Below are 16,327 nucleotides of genomic sequence, written 5' to 3'. Positions count from 1 at the left end.
TTACACACTGGTCGTGTCCAGTCCTAGGCCAAAGACCTTGAGAAAGGTCAGAACCACTGGCAGCTCTCTGACATAAAGTCAGCACAGATACTTAAATTGGAGTTTTTAATTTGTTCTTTTTCTAAATTTTTTAGTTGCATGCCCAATTAATTAATCTTCTCTTTTCCAATTTTCTTCATGTAAGCAAGCAGAGTAATAAAATTTCTCTAGAATTACTTTGGCTGCATCCTATAAGATTTTTTTTTACATGATATCTCAAATTTATCATTCTCTTGGTTGAAATAATTCACTGTTTCTATGATTTTGTTGTTTCACCTACATATTCTTTAGAATTAGATACTTAATTTCCAATTAATGGTCTGTTTTTTCTATGGCCCTTTATTACTTGTAATTTTTATTGCATCATGAAAAGGAATCATTTACTATTTCTACTTTTCTGCATTTGATTGTGAGGTTCTCATGCCCTAGCATATAGTCAATTTTTTTTTTTAGTGGGTGCCTTTTATAGCTGAGAAATAAGTAGATTCCTTTCTATTTCCATTCAATATTTTTAGTTAATTTATTGTTAATGCACATTATATTATGAAACATGTTGGGAGAGATAAATTAGAATAAAAAGGAAAAATCATGAAAGAGAAATAAAAACAGAAAAAAGTAAACACAGAATATGTTGATTTACATTCAGCGTTCTTAGTTCTTTTTCTGGATGCAGATGGTATTTTTTATCCAAAGTTTATTGTGATTGCCTTGCATCACTGAACCACTGAGAAGAACCAAATCTTTCATAATTTATCATCACATATTCTTGCTATTATTGTGTACAGTGTATTCCTGGTTCTACTTGTTTCATTCAGCATCAGTTCATGTAAATCTTTCCAGGAATTTGTAAAGTTAGCTTGTTTATTATTTTTAATAGAACAATAATATTCCATTACCTTCATATACTGCAACTAGTTTAGCTATTTCCCAATTGATGGACATCTACTTATTTTCCAATTCTTTGCTACCACAAAAAAGAGCTGCTACAAACATTTTTGCACAGGAGGATCCTTTTCTCTCTTTTATGATTTCCATAGGTTACAGGCCCAGAAATAGAATTGGTGGGTGAAAGGGTATGCACAGTTTTATAGCCTTTTGGTTATAGTTCTAAAATGTTCTCCAGAATGGTTGGATCATTTTCCAATTCCATCAGCAATGCATTAGTGTCCAATTTTCTAGCACCTCTCCAGCATTTATCATTGTCTTTTTCTGTCATTGTAAGCAACCCAAGAATTATGAGGTTGTACCTGAGCTGTTTTAATTTCCACTTTTCTAATCAATATACAGCAATTTTTTCATGTGACCGTAGATGGCTTTAACTTCATATCCTTTGACCATTTATTAATTGGAGAATGACTTGTATTCTTACAAATTTGATACAGGTCTTTGTATATTTTAGAAATGAAATCTTTATCAGAAATATTTAAATTAATATTTTATTTTCCAATTACACATAAAAACAATTTTTTAACATTCATTATTAAAATTTTTATTTCCAAACACTTTTCTCTCTTCTTCTTTCTTCTCCCTAATTAAGAAGGCAAGTAACTTAATATTGTTTATACAGTTGTAGTCATGCAAAACACATTTCCAAATTAATCATTTTGGAAAAGAAAACACAGAACAAACAAATAAGCAAGAAACATAACGTTTCTTTTTTTTTTTTTAAGCATGATTTGGTCTTCATTCAGAGTCCACTAGTTCTTTTTCTGGATGGTGATTGAATTTTCATTCTAATCCATCATGATTGTCTCTGATCTTCATAATGCTAAGGATAGTTAAATAATTTCAGAGTTGTAATCTGATCATTGTAAAATATTGTACTCTGTACAATCTTCTCCTGGTTCTGACCATTTCACTTTGCCTCAGTTCATGTAAATCTCTTTTTTTCTAAAAAGCATCCTACTTATCATTTCTTACAGAAAAAAAAATGGTATTCTATATTATTCACCATTTTTATGGAAAAATGACATTCTATCATAATCATAAACCACATTTTCTTCACCTATTCCCCAAATATTGAATATTTCTTTGATTTCTAATTTTTTGCCATACACAAAAGAAGTTTCTATGAACATTTCAGTACATATAGATTCTTTAACTGTATTTTATCTCTTTGGGATTCAGATCTGGATGTGATATTCTAGGTTGAAAGTGTATGCACAGTTTTGTAGCTTTTTTGGAATGATTCCAAATTACTCTATGATGGCTAGACCAGTTCATTGATTAGTTAGGTCCACTAACAGTGCATCAGTGCTGACTTTTCCTACTTTTCCTTCAATATTTGCTATTTCCCTTTTCTGTTACAATGTGATAGGTGTGACGTAGTAGCTCAGAGTGCTATAATTTGCATTTATGCAATTAATGTGAATATGACTTTGCATTTTTGTAATTTAAATAAATATAGATATCTCTGAATTATTCATTTGAAAACTGCCTGTTCATATCCTTTAACCATTTATCAATTATTGAATGATATCCGCACATACAAATTTGTTTTTGTGCAAAAATATTTTGAAAAAAATTAATTGCAATTAAACTTATCCATTTTAATCCCTAAATGTTCTTTATCTTTGGTTATAAATTCTTCCTTTTCCATAGATTTGATAGGTAAACTACTCCATGTTGATGTTGACACCTTTTATGTCTAAATCAGGTAGACATTTTGACCTTGTCTTGTTATACAGTGGAAAACATTGATCTTTCGCTAGTTGATGCCACTTTTTTTTTTTTACCCATGACATTTTGTCTGTGTCTTTTTGTCCTAAAAACTTGGCTCTTTGAGTTCATCAAACAGCCAGTCTATCAATCTATTCTTGAATAGTAATGCATTATTTATTTTGATGATAGCTGCTTTGTAATATAGTACAGAATCTAGTATGACTAATCTATCTTCACCAGCATTTTGTTTTCTTTGATTCACTTGAAATCATTAATATATTTTGATCTTCCAGATTAATTTTGTTAGTATTCTTTTCATTTTTATAAAATATTTTGGTGGCTTTTATTGGTATGGCATTCAATAAGTAAACTAATTTAGGTAGAATTTTCCTTCCAATAATATTGGGTTATCCTGCCCATGAGAAACTAATATTTTTCCAATTGTTTAGATCTGATTTTATTTTTATGAAAAGTGTTGTGTAATGTATTCATATAGCTCCTAGGTTTATCTTGGCAGGTAGAATCCCAAATATTTTAAATAGTCTACATTTATTTCAAACAGAATATCTATTTCAATATCTTGATGTTGGACTTGTTAGTAATATAAGAAATATTGATGATTTATGTCAGTTTATTTTATAACTGTGCTATAGTTTTTAATTATTGTATCATCTTTTAATTGATTCCCTAGTATTCTCTAAATGGACCATCATTATCATCTGCAAAGAGTGATAGCTTCATTTCCTCATTGTTTATTCTAGTTGTACAATTTAATTTTATTCTTTTATTTTAAAAAGTAATATTTTGAGCACAATATTAATAATAGTTGTGATAATTAGTATCCTTCCTTCAACTCTGATTTTGTTGGAAAGACTATCAATTCATCTCTATTACAGATAATACATGTTGAAGGATTTACAAAGATACTATTTTTCATATTAAAAAAAGCTCCATGCAAAAATGGATAACTTCGAATACATTAACTTAAAAGATTTTGCATAAACAAAATTAATGCAGTCAAAATAAAAAGGGAAGCAGAAAGCTGGAAAGCATTTTTAAAATCAATATTTCTGAAAAAGGCCTCATTTTTATTTTATTTTATTTTTATTATGTTTTTATTTTATTTACAAAACATATGGATAGGTAATTTTTCAACACTGACCCTTGCAAAACCTTGTGTTTCAACTTTCCCCCTCCTTTCCACAACCTCCTCCCCTAGATGGCAGATAGTACAATATATGTTAAATATTTTAAAGTATATGTTAAATCCAATATATGCATACATATTTATACAGTTATATTGTTGCACAAGAAAAATCGGATCTAGAAAGACTGAAAAAAAAAAAAACCTGAGAAGGAAAACAAAAATGCAAGCAAACAATAATAGAAAGAATGAAAATGTTATATTGTTGTCCACACTGATTTCCCATAGTTTTCTCTCTAGTTGTAACTAACTCTCTTCATTACTGAACAATTGAAACTGGTTTGAATAATCTCATTGTTGAAGAGAGCCATATCCATCAGAGTTGATCATCATATAATTTTGTTGTTTCTGTGTATAATGACTTCCTGGTTCTGCTCATTTCACTTAGTAAGTCTCTCCAGGCTCTCTGAATTCATCCTGTTGCTGGTTTTTCTTTTTTCTTTTTTTTTTAATAGAACAATAATATTATATAACATGAATATACCATACTTCATTTAGCCATTCTCCAATTGATGGGCATCCATTCAGTTTCCAGTTTCTTGCCATTACAAAAAGGGTTGCCACAAACATTTTTGCACATACAAATTCCTTTCCCTTCTTTAAGATCTCTTTGGGATATAAGCCCAGTAGTTACACTGTTGGATCAAAGGTATGCACAGTTTGATAACTTTTTAAGCATAGTTCCAAATTGTTCTCTAGAATGGTTGGATGCATTCACAATTTCTCCAAGCGATGTATCAGTGTCGCAGTTTTCCCACATTCCCTCCAACATTCATCGTTATGTTTTCCTGTCATCTTAGCCAATCTGACAGGTGTGAAGTGGTATCTCAGAGTTGTCTTAATTTGCATTTCTCTGATCAATAGTGATTTGGAGCACCTTTTCATATAAGTAGAAATAGTTTCAATTTCTCCATCTGAAACATTTCTGTTCATATCCTTTGACCATTTATCAATTGGAGAATCACTTGATTTCTTATAAATTTGATTCCATTCTCTATAATTTTGGAAATAGGGAAAGGCCTCATTTTTAAAATATATGTGAAACAGAATCTAATTTATAACAATACAAGGCATTCTTCAGTTGATAAATGATGCAAGGATATGAACAGACAATTTTCACATGAAGAAACTAAAGTCATTTCTAGTCACATGAAAAAAAAATGTTGTAAACATCTATTGATTAGAGGGATGCAAATTAAGACAACTCTGAGATACCATTTCACATCTTTCACATTGGCCAAGATGTCAGGAAGAGATAATGAAAAATGTTGGAACAGAGCTGGAAAAAAACAAAAAACAAAAAACAACAACAACAACAACAAAAAAAAAACTTTAACACGAATGCATTTTCAGTGGAGTTGTGAAATGATTAAAAATTCTGGAGAACAATTTGGAGTAATGCCTAAAGTTACAAAATTTGCATCCCTTTTGATCCATCAATGTGTCTACTGAGTCTCTACCCCAAAGAAGTCATAAAAAGGGAGAAAGGACTCATGTGTCCAAAAATATTTTTAGGGGGCCTCTTTGTTGTTAATGGTAAAGAAGTGGAAATTGAATGGATTTTCATCAGCTGAGGAATGACTGAATAAACTGTGGTTTATGAATGTAATAAAACATTATTGTTTTATAAGAAATGATTAGTAGGCTGATTTCAGAAAAGCCTGGAAAAACTCAATGAACTGATACTGAGTAAAGTGAATAGAACCAAGAGAACACTGTACACAGTAACAACATTATTATGCAATGATCAAACATGATGAATTTGGCTCTACAACAACAATGAGGTAATTAAAGGCAATTCTAATAGATTAAGGATCAAAAGTATGAATAAAGAGAGAGAAATGTAAGCAGAATGAGTCTGAATCAAAGCAAAACATTCTCATCTCTTCATCTCTTTTTAATTTTTTTTCTCATGTTTTCACTTTTTGGTCTTTTTTTTTTTTTGCACAATGTAACAAATATGTAAAGATGTTTAAAAGAATTATTCACATTTAACCTATATCAGATTGTTTGCTGTCTTGAGGAAGGAGGAAATAAGGAAGAGAGAAAACATTTGGAACTCAAAGTCTTTCAAAAATGAATGTTGATAATTATTTTTGCATTTATTTGGAAAAATAAAATACTATTAAAATACCCAGAAAAAGGGAAATGATAAAGTTCCATTTATTCCTATGACCTTTTATTGTTTTTATTTTTAATAGGAAAGAGTATTATATTTTGTGAAAAGCTTTTTCTGTATCTACCAAGATAATCATATAATTTGTATTTATTTTCTTATTGATATGACTGATTATGCTTAAAGTTTTACTAATATTGAACCAGTCTTGAATTTCTGGTATAAATCCTATATGGTCATAGTGTATGACCTTCATAATTTTGTTAGTATTTCATTTAAAATTTCAGCATCAATGATATGCACTAAATAAATTGGTTTGTAGTTTTATTTCTCTGTTTTCATTCTTACTGGTTTAGGCATCAACACCATATTTATGCCATAAAAATAATTTGGTAAGATTGATTTTCCTCTTTTCTTGCTTTCTTTTTTGAGGACTCTTTCTTTGCCAATTTTCCCCACTAGTTTATATAGTATTAGAATTAATTGCTCTTTGAATGTGTGGTAGAATTCACTTTTGATTTCATGTCCTATTGTTTTTGTTTGTTTGTTTTTTATTTGGTGAGGACTTCTTCGAAGAATTTATTTATTTAATAAAATTAAATATTTTATTTCCTCTTTTATAAATGTTGGAAATTTATATTTTTGTTAATATATCATTTCTAGTTTGTCAAAATAACTCCTAATAATTGCTCTAATTTCCTTTTCATTGGTGTTGAATTCACTTTTTCCATTATTTGATGTTGATAACTTTATATTCTTTCTTTTAAGGAAAAAAATCATATTAACCACAGGAAAAAAATCTGTATTTTTTAGTGAACCAGCTCCTAATTTCATTAATTTGATAGCATTATTTTAACTTTAATTTTATTAATCTCTTCTTTGACTTCCAATTTGTTTTAATTGGAAATTTTTTTGTTTCTTGTTTTTTTTTTTTAAATTGTAGACCAGTTTATTAATCTCTTTCTTTATTTTATTGATATTGATAAAAATTTTCATTAAGTAGTGTTTTGGCTTCAACCCAAAAGTTTTCATATCTTGTTTTATTATTCTCACATATTTTAATGAAATTATTGATTGCTTTGTTAATTTGTTCTTTGATTCAGTCATTCTTTAAAAGTAAAATTATTTTCTTCAACGTGCTTTTATAATTTTTTCCCCTATTTGGCCAATTAACTTTTAATGAGTTATTCAGGAAAGGCACTTACTCCCTTACATTTACAAAAATTAGTGATTTTTTTAACCCTATGACTACAGCCATATTCCCTGCTCTCCTGCAGCAACAATGGCACACTATTGCTCCTACATGAATTCCAGGCTTTCCCTGCTGGGTGTCATAGATTTCTGCTTTCAGTCTACCTAGATGTTTTAGGCTAGAAAAAGTGCTTATGTTGGCTCTGTATTTGGTATTTTTAGAACCTTATGTAAAGCTTTACAACAGAAAATTTCAAATTTGGATGCCACTGACATTGTCCTTATAGATCTAGTGATATCTCGTCCCCAAAGAGATTTTGAAGCATAGCTGAGGTTTTGAGATGTGGCACTCAAGAAGCCTAATTTAATTTAGTATTCATCAGGAAATGTGCAATATACAGAGCAAGGCAGGTGCTCTGGATTATATTTTATCTTTGTCAGACTACAACTGAGGAACTATATTTAAGTTTGGACTTTAAGATTTATGAAGAATATTGTTAGACTGGAGAATTTCCCAAAGACTGCAACGACAGAAAAGGGCCTCTTTTAAGATCAATTATAATTGAAACAAAAGCAAAGGCAGCAGGTCAAATGATTTTTTTTTGTTTGTCCTTCATTCTTTAAGAGGCCATAACATCAAGGAAGTGATGTTATAACATGAAAATAAGTTAGATTTAAGTGAAGGAGGGTTGTACAAGGTTACCTGTCTTACTTTTCCTTCCAGAGCCATCTGGGTCTAGTTGTAAAATATAGATCAAGACAACTGGAAATGGAAAACCTTGGCCTTTTTAAACTAAAGTCTGCAACAGTCTCAGTTTGATTGAAGATGTGGCCTCAGTGATTAAGACTAGTAATTGAGGATGCCCATCAATTGGAGAATGGCTAAATAAATTGTGGTACATGAATATTATGGAATATTATTGTTTGGTAAGAAATGACCAGCAGGATCCTTTCAGAAAGGCCTGGAGAGACTTACCCGAACTGATGCTGAGTTAAATGAGCAGGACCAGGAGATCATTATGTACTTCAACAACAATACTATATGATGATCAATTCTAATTGATGTGGCCCTCTTCAAAAATGAGATGAACCAAATTAGTTCCAGTAGAGCAGTAATTAACTGAATCAGCTACACCCAGGGAAAGAACTCTAGGAGATGACTATGAAACATTACATAAAATTCCCAATCCCTATATATTTGTCTGCCTGCATTTTTTATTTCCTTCACAGGCTAATAGTACACTATTTCAAAGTCTGATTCTTTCTGTACAGCAAAATAACTGTTAAGACATGTATACTTATATTGTATTTAATTTATACTTTAACATATTTAACATGTATTGGTCAACCTGCCATTGGGGGGAGGGAATGAGGGAAAAAAGGGGAAAACATGGAACAAAAGGTTTGGCAATTGTCAATGCTGTAAAACTACCCATGCATATAACGTCTAAATAAAAAGTATTTTTTTAAAAAAAAACTAGTAATTGAGGCAATTACTAGTACTTTCAGGTAGACAAAAAATCTAAATAAATTAATAAATGAATAATGAATCTGCAGTAAATATTTAAGATACTGTTTGAAATGATGGTGAAGATTCCAAGATCAGTTAGAAAAGCCTTAATTCATAATATATCTTCTATATCTTATAGATATCTTACTGATTATTACTAGAACCAAACCACCATTAATATAATGAATTCTATGGTAAAATGAACTATGAATTCTAAGCATCTGTTCACAACTAAGGAAATATGTGTATATTTACTTTGGCTAGCATCAATATTAACCAACATTGGTTAGTCAGACAGGTCTGACTATCACTGAAATCTTAAGAACAAACACAGAGGGTTTGCTCATTAACTAGGCTTAAAGAGAAATCACTCACATTTCTGAAGTGTTAATAATTGCCAGTCTTTAATGATCCTAATTACTGATAATCATCTTGTAAATGTGTTTATTCATTGAAATATTTAACATTAGGTCGACTTTCTTACTTATAATGACACTTTCAAATTCCTATGATGGGCTTTTTAATTGCTTTAAACCAAATGCCAATCCTACAAATTGGTTTCTCCACCAACTTATGTTGGCAATAACCAGAATTTGGATTTTAGCCATTCACACAGCTACAATTTACACATGAAACTGACAGTGATGGCTGTCTCTGAATGACAATATAAAGAGAAAGATCAATAGACAGCCAAACGTATGGTTTATATTATGTACATGTGAAGACTCTTTCTTGATTTGTGATTGAAGTTGTTAACTCTTGCTCTTTTGTCATTTTGTCATTCAGCAATATCTGACTTTTGGGGGACTTTTGGGGAGATTTTTGGCAAGATTACTGGAATGGTTTGTTATTTCCTTTTCCCATGGATTAAAGCAAACAGAAAGTAAGTGACTTGCTCAAAATCACACAACTAGTAGTCTCATTAAACCAGATTTGGATTCAAATCTTGCTGATTGCAGGGCAAGAACTTTATCCACTGAGCTTTATAGATACCTTTACTTCTGGCTTTGCTCATGCTAAATTCATGGTCAGATCTAAATCCTCATACAAACAGAGCTTTTAAAAAATTTCTATAAGCTAGCTTTTACATTTTTGGACACTATGGTGTTTTACCACCCTTTAGGTGAAGCAGATTATTTTTATCTAGTCTTTGGTGCATTGTTAAAGAGTTTTAATATATTCTCCCTACTTATTGTTATTTCCATTTTTCTCCTCATGCAAAATATTTTGGAGTTATTGCTATTATTTTTAAAATGTGTTCATCTAATAAAGCTAATGATGTATTTCAAGATGATAATATAATTTAATCTGAAGAGTTGAACATTTATCTTCTGTCTCACTGCAGAGTGAATTTCACTTATTAGATAATCCCCTAAATGTTGGGAGCAATAATCCTCACCTAAGATTGAGGAAATATGGGCTGAGTGGGAACGAGAATAAGCATCAAATGAATCCTGATATAGTCATGGAGTAATTATATTAAATATATAAAGGAAAAGCATTACCAATGTAACAACTATTTAAGAAAAAAGAACTTGACCAGATTTCCTTTTTTGAGATAATTGTAGTGCTGATAACTAAAATATAGAAGAATAAAGCACAGGAGAGTTAAACAAATTTAATCAATTAGTATCAACAAGAAAAAAATTTTAAATAAAGTATCATCAAAAAGATAACAGCAATTTATTTAAACATTTATTCTTAATGATCAAATCCAATTTGCACCAAAGTTGTGAGAATGATTCAGCATTAGGGGAATAATCAATATAGTTATATTTAAAAGAAAATCATACAAAAACATATGATTTTCTCAGTGAATGCAGAAAAAAACCCTTTGACAAAATACAATACTCACTTATGTTAAAATCTTTACAAATTATAGGCATAGAGGAATCTTTTTTAAAAATATCATACAAAGTAACTAAAAGCAATATAGATACAATGAGGATACAGCAGTTTTCCCAATAAATGCAAGAGTAAAACAAGATTGTCCAGTATCCGTGATATTATTTGACATATTTCTAGAAAATGCTTGTGAGAAATTTAAACCAAGAGAAACAAATAAAATAAAGAAAACAGACAAAGGAAAGATAGTAGATCACTATTTATTGATAAAATGATGGTTTAGACAATAATTCTAAGGAATTTACAAAATGCTAAATGATATTATTAATGGCTTTGACAAAATTCCATCTGAAGATCCAGAAAAGAAAATTCTTGCTAGCAAAGACCTTGTATTTACAAATGATTTAACATGGAAAATTGATATAATTTTGTCAACTGAAATCACATAAAAAGAGAGACATCGATTTTGATACTAAGGATTTTAAAACTTTTTATCTGATTTGCATTTGATTCTTCTAAACATATGTAATCTTCCCATTTAGAATGTGAGTTCCTTGTTAGAAAGGGCTATCATGCTTGTTTCTTTTTTTAATTTTTACTTCTAGTGTCTAAAAATATCTATCAGTGTGTGTGTACGTGCGTGTGTATCTCCACATCTACATTTATATATATATATATATATATATATATATATATATATATATATATATATATGGTGACACACAGATAAATAAATATAATCAAAAGTTATTCTTCAGTACATAAATGGTCAATGAAAATGAACAAATGGATTACCAAAAAACAACTGGAAACTAGTAAGAGCCATAAAAAAGGATATTTCAAATCACTTATAATAAGGGAAATATACAGTATAAGAATCTTGACTTCTGATAAAGACAACAAAATATGGCAGTACTCAATGTTAAGGAGATTGTGGAAATATAAGTACAGTAATAGTTTGCTGGACAAATTGTTAATCTGCAAACAATTTTGTATATCAATTTAGAATTATATGAATAAAGAAATAAATATATTTAAATATCCATACTTTTGATTCAGAAATTTCACTACTAGATTTATACCCAAAGGAGATAATTGGAAAAAAAAAAAAAAGAACAGGACCAATAAAATATTTACAACAGCTTTTCATGGTAGCAAATAATTGAAAACAAAGTAACTATTCACCCATCTATTAGGGAATAGCAGAGAAAATTTTGCTTATAAATATAATGGGATATTATTTTATACCAAGCTATATACATAATTAATACAAAGAAACATGGGAAGATTTACTTGATCTTATGAAAATTAAAGTTAAAAAGAGCAAAGAAAATAATAAACACTGTGACTATAACAATGTAAATGGATGGAACTACAAAATAAAAAGTATTGCAAAATTACAAAGAATTTTCATGAATTCCAAGAAGAGATATGAGAAAACACCCCTACATACCCTGCTTTGCAAAGATGGCAGGCCAGTGAATATGCTATAGTGCTTATATTTTCAGACTTATTCAATATATTAATTTTCTTCATTCTCTATTTTTTTTTAAAAGAAAATTTAATATTTGGGGTAGCCCTCGTGCTGGGAGTGATTGTGCAAGAGTGTGTGTGTGTGTGTGTGTGTGTGTGTCTGTGTGTGTCTGTGTGTGTCTGTGTGTGTCATATGTAAGTATTCTATGCCCTTGGCAATTCCAACATGCTATTATATTGATGTTAAGCCTCCTTCTAATTTATCTATCTCAAGCAAAGAACAGTTAATGAATATAATTTTTAACTATTCATGAAAATTCATAATATCATAGAATCATAGAATTCAAGTTAGAAGAGACCTTGGATACTATCTAATCCAATCCTCTTACATCAGAAATTGTGATGACTGTGTACTTAAAATTGGCCGGAGTCAGGAATTCAGGTTAAGGGAAAAATCTTCAATCTTTATTGAAGTGAAGAAGTGAAAAAGGATTGCGATAGCAATATGGGCAAGAAAGATTATGATAGCAATATGGGCAGCTGCGACAGGAAGCCAGCTAGCAGAGGTGGGTAGGAGATGAAGAGCCATTACAATGGCAATGTGAGCAGCTGTATCAAGATGCCAGCCAGCAGTCTCTCCTCTGCTTCCCTTTCCACTCCCTTGTCTCTACCCACCAAAAATGTCATTTCCTATACAACACATCAGGACTTACACAAAGAGTGGATGGGGGCCATTCTTTCTCCAAGCATATATGTATGTATGTATGTGTGTGTATATATATATATATATATATATATATATATATATATATATATATATATATATATATATGTATGTGTATATATATATATATATATATATATATATATATATATACCCATTCTTTCTCCAAGCATGTGTGTGTGTGTGTGTGTGTATGTATATGTGTATGTATATATAGGTCCAATTACTATTTAGCCTCACGTGCTTGGGACCTCAGTGCATCAACTCAAGCCTCAGCCCATTACATTTCCCGCTTTCTTTTGTTTTAGAACACAGGGGTCATGCCATCCCTGACTCCTCAGGGAGGTCAGAGCCTCCAAGGGGAGCGGATCACACCCTCCCTGACTTCTCAGGAAGGGAGGTGAAAGCACTAAAAAGGAGATAATCATGTCCTCCCTGACATCTCAGCAAGGGAGATGAAAAGCACCAAAGGGAAGTGGGTTTCTGGGCTGAAGGGTCTTATTATGCACAAACCCATTAGCATGGGAGGTATTACACAAGCATATAGCAATAATGCAGAGGCTATTAGTGATGACTCTCCCCACAGTCAGTGCAGGCTTGATGTGGTGTAACAAACACGAATTGTACACACAAGTAATGGTATAACAAACAATATAAATCAACATTATGTTATAAAAGATTGCCAGAAGTCTTAGAAGGAGAGTATGTAAACAGCAGTCACGCATTTGCCTTCTTCAGCAGCAAAGAGATAGTCCAAAACCAATGGACTGTCCATTGCTTCACAAATCAGGGAATCCAATGATCCCCCCAAGTTTTTGAAGTCCTGCAAAAGTCTTTTTATGTGTTAGGGAATCCAATGATTCCAGCAGATTTTGAAGTTCTGTAACAGTCTTATCATTTCTCAGAAAATCCAATGATTCCTGAGAGCTTTCAAGTCTTATGTCTCAAAGAATCTGATGATTCCTGAGGGTTTTCAAGTCCTACAACAATCTTATCGTGTCTCAGAGAAGCCAATGATTCCTGAGGGTGTTGAAGTCCAACAATTTTCTATGTCCATGAGTCAAACGCCATTACTGCCACACTCTTTCAATGGTGAGCACAATTAGCAACAGAACCACCTGATATTTCTTGGGTCTTCTCCTTCGTTTGAAGGGTCTGCTCCATCTCTCTGCGATGGACAAGGTGAATACGGCGTGTGGCACCCATCTGATTCCTTCTCCACCTGTAGAAATACAAGCCAACCCTCTCCCCCAAGCAGTTAGCCTATCTGGTCCCTTCCATTCACCACTTTCTGGGTCTCTCCACATCACCTGGCGATTATCTAAAGATAGTGGAGCTGCTTTCACTGGAAACTGCCCTTCTAGTGGGTTATAAAACCTGTCTGGCAGAGCCAGTGCATCTTTGTCAAAAATCAAGAAGTTAATAGTATAAAGGGTTAGATTTATTTTTTTTTTAATTTTTTATTTAATAATTACATTATATTGACACTCGTTTCTGTTCCGATTTTTTTTCCCCTCCCTCCCTCCACCCCCTCCCCTAGATGGCAAGCAGTCTAAAGGGTTAGATTTAGTAGTTCTCTAGGGTTACCTGTGGCTCCCCCCTTTCTTTTGTTTTTGGAGCAGTGTCTTAATGTCTCTGTTTCTCTCCTCTACTATTGCCTGTCCTTGAGGATTAAAGGATATGCCAGTGGTGTGTAAAATCTTAAACTGTGCACAAAAGTGTGCAAAATGTTTGGAGGTATATGCAGGACCATTGTCTGTTTTTATTGCTTGTGGCACACCCATAATGGCAAATGCTTGTGTGAGGAATTCAGTGACCACACGGGCTGTCTCTTTTGCTGCTGGTATTGCAAAAGTGAATTCTGATAAGGTGTCTACCACAACATGGATAAAAGACAGACGACCAAAAGATTTATAATGGGTCACATCCAGTTGCCAGATTTCATTGGGTCTCAAACCACGAGGATTCTTCCCTGGAGGCAGTGTAGGAGCATGGAAAGGAAGGCAAGCTATACAGCTTTTTACTATGCTCCCAGCTTCCTCTTTTGTTATCCCAAATTGTAAATGCAAAGCTCGAGCAGCCTGATGGTATTTAGAATGGGATTCCTGGGCCTCCTGAAATAAAGGCGTACTGGCTAACATAGTTAAAAGGCTATCTGCCTTTGAATTTCCATCAAAAATAGAACCTGGAAGTCCACTATGTGAGTGGACATGCAGGATATAAATCTTTCCTGGATGCTTTCTCACTTGCTCCTGAAGTTCCTTAAAGAGCTGATATATATTAGAAGCTACAAATTTTATTTGGGCTGTGGCAATTCTTTGTACCACACCTATTGAATAGGCTGAATCAGATATTATATTTATGTCTCTTGGGTAATAAGTGAGAGCTAGCATGATCACATATAATTCCTTCTGCTGAGTGGACTGAATAGGAGTTCTGACTACTCTATAGTTAAGTCATGAGAGTATACAGCACAAATATTGTGTTTGGATACATCTGTAATGATAGTTGGTCCTTTAAGAGGAACTTTAGGAACTTTTTCTTCAAGAATCCATTGCCAATTATGTAAAAGTCTGGTTATCTTTAATGGAGATCCATGTGTAAAATTTGGAGCTATGGCTAATAAAAATTGCCACTCTTGGATGGTCTCACAGCACACATTAATTTGTGTATTGGTGTAAAAGGTGTATATCTTATCAGGACTTGCCCCATATAATTGTACTGCTCGCTTAATGGCCTTTAATAAAATTCTAGCCACAAGCACTGGGTAAGGAGTAAGGCTTTGTTCTGGTTGTGCCGGGAGGTTCACCCACTCTATCACACTGTCTCCTTGATGAAGGACTGCTGTAGGTGCCTCTTGTGTGGCAAAAGTTGATATTTCCAAGGGTTTTTGAGTGACTCTTTCAACCACATTGGATAAAGCCATCTCAACTTTTCTCAAAGCCTCTTGAGCTTCTTTTGTAAGCTGGTGTGGTGAATTTAAAGCACTGTCTCCCCTTAAAATGTCATATAATGGTTATAACTGATAGGTAGTCAAGCCTAACACTGGTCGCATCCATTGGATATCTCCTATCAATTTCTGAAAATCATTTAAGGTGTTTAGCTTCTCTGTTCTTAAGGACAATTTTTGTACTGTAAGCACCTTAGGGTATACTTTGTATCCTAAATATTGAAAAGGAGCATGTCTTTGAATTTTTTCTTCAGCTATGTACAATTTGTAGTATCTTAGTGTTTCTATGGTCTTTTGTAGACATGCTTCTACCATTTGTTCCTCAGGTGCACATCCCAATATATCATCCATATAATGTAATAGCATAACTTTTGGAAATGCTTTTCTTACTGAAGCAAGAGCAGCAACAACATACATTTGACACATAGTGGGGCTGTTTTTCATTCCCTGTGGCAAAACTGTCCATTCATATCTTTTATAAGGCTCAGCTAAGTTAATGCTGGGCACTGAAAAGGCAAATCTTTTCATATCCTCCTTATCCAGAGGGATAGAATAGAAACAATCCTTAATATCTATGACCCAAAGAGGCCACTCTCTAGGCAACTGAGTAGGAG

This window comes from Antechinus flavipes, chromosome 5 (genome assembly GCF_016432865.1).
Source record: "Antechinus flavipes isolate AdamAnt ecotype Samford, QLD, Australia chromosome 5, AdamAnt_v2, whole genome shotgun sequence".
In the NCBI taxonomy this organism is placed as follows: domain Eukaryota; kingdom Metazoa; phylum Chordata; class Mammalia; order Dasyuromorphia; family Dasyuridae; genus Antechinus; species Antechinus flavipes.
This window is presented reverse-complemented; position numbering follows the sequence as displayed.